Source organism: Gadus morhua, chromosome 18 (genome assembly GCF_902167405.1).
Source record: "Gadus morhua chromosome 18, gadMor3.0, whole genome shotgun sequence".
NCBI classification, from domain to species: Eukaryota; Metazoa; Chordata; class Actinopteri; order Gadiformes; family Gadidae; genus Gadus; species Gadus morhua.
Window position 1 is genome coordinate 18,558,209 of NC_044065.1, and position 1,875 is coordinate 18,560,083.

The following is a 1,875-nucleotide window of genomic DNA, read 5'->3' on the forward strand; positions in this document are numbered from 1 at the left end:
CACATCCCCCAAAATTTGAAGGGAAACCTCAAGCTAGCCGGCACCACAGTAGCAGCATCCACCCCAGCGTCCACCGCTACAGCAGCAGCATCCACCCCACCACCATCCACCCCAGCACCAGCATCCACCCAACCAGCATCCACCCCACCAGCATCCACCCCACCAGCATCCACCCCAGCACCAGCATCCACCCCACCAGCATCCACCCCAGCACCAGCATCCACCCCACCAGCATCCACCCCAGCATCCCCAGTCACAGACCCAGCAAAATGTATGTGATATGTATGTTTGGAGATTTGCTGAAGTTCATTATATATATGTATAAACATGTGATTTATAATCTAATGTTATGGTTTTCTACATGTTAAATATTATGTGGATGCTTCCAGTATTTATTATACCTTAATATTGCAGGTGTAGAAGAAGCTTGGCAGGGAACAGATGTCTATGTGCTGCTCTCAAAAATAGGGCCATACCTAATCTTCTTTGCCGACATCGCAAGAACCGCTCCAGATATGGAGTTTGAGAGTGAGGTAAGACCTCACCTTGCTCATAGTAATGGACTAACTACTTTCTCGTTGTTATATATGTTGTTAGAGCATATATTTTTGACATCACTACTCTGGTATCACTTATAGTACAGTTTAATTTATCAGGATCATTAGCATTTTAGTACTCTTTCCATTGTAAGTGTTACATTTGACCTACCCATGTAGTTAAACAGCCTTTTTATTAATCTAACTGATTATCTTTCTTGTCTTTATTTCTTTCTTTCAGGTCATGAATGCCTACATGCAGCTACTGGTGCGAGACTTTAATGTGAAGTCAACCGACAGGGCTATGGCAATTGACACATTCGAGATGTCCAACATATGGAAAAGGAAACAACCAAAAGTGAAGGTTAGGGAAAGCTTTTCCTGCTCCAATACTGAACTGATGTGTCCGTACAAAGTTATGAACTCCATAAATAATTGGAACTTTTTATTCTTTTAGCTGGATCCACACATGTACAAGTACATCCTTGGGATCATCAATGAGAACCACCACTGGAAACTCACTGTAAGTGAAATCTTGCGGCATACATGAAGTCATAAATTACTCTTACGATCCTTTTGTTTTATTTTACATACTTATATTCAGTATAGTCTACTTGCCATAAAGTAAGTGGTAAATTCCGGTGTTGCCATGTGTATGTGTAGGTGATTTGCAGTGTATTTTAGTAGCATAGATCTCCGCTAATGTCTTTTTTATTATTAAAAAAAATAAAGGTCATGATCCCATCACAAAAAAAGGCTCTCTTACTCGATCCTCTTGGGGAATCCAGTACCGACATAAATAGTTGCAAAGATGTAACAAGGTAAGCTGAGATTTTGCTCTTGGATTTCTATTGGGACGTTCATACAGAGTGTATAGCAATCCACTACAGTTACTTTTCATATATTTCAGAGCCTTCATGAGACTTAGGGGGATTAATGTGTCCAGATGGGGATGCGACACAGTCCCACACCCTCGTCAGACTGACAGTACCTCCTGCGGGCCCTTTGTATTGAAAGTAAGTGTTAGGGGATGGGCCAACTATGATTTAAATAAAATTAACACATTGTCTGTCAGTGACAATGCATCCAAAGCCAATGTTATTCTTAGAGGTAACATAACAGTAATTTGTCACATTTAGATCAAAATATTAATTTGTCTTAACTATTAATTTGTCTTAACTAATTTGTCTTAACTGGCCTAATGTGGGACACTGCCTAATGTGGGACACCTAAGCTTTAGTGGGTGTGGCTCTTCCCCAAACAAATGAATGTTAGCGAAACTATGGGGAAACCAAAGCTGTAGTGTCATGTGATCAAAATAATTTAACCTTTGAACTGT

The 1,875-nt window shown here is 40.4% G+C and overlaps 1 long non-coding RNA gene across 1 annotated transcript; it reads left to right on the plus strand.

Annotated features, from left to right (window-relative positions):
- Positions 1-280: 280 nt before the first annotated feature.
- Positions 281-1,356, plus strand: LOC115531660 (uncharacterized). Its single transcript, XR_003973912.1, has 4 exons — positions 281-533; positions 778-900; positions 994-1,059; positions 1,269-1,356. It is a non-coding gene; the product is annotated as an uncharacterized LOC115531660 (long non-coding RNA).
- The last annotated feature ends 519 nt before the right edge of the window (positions 1,357-1,875 follow it).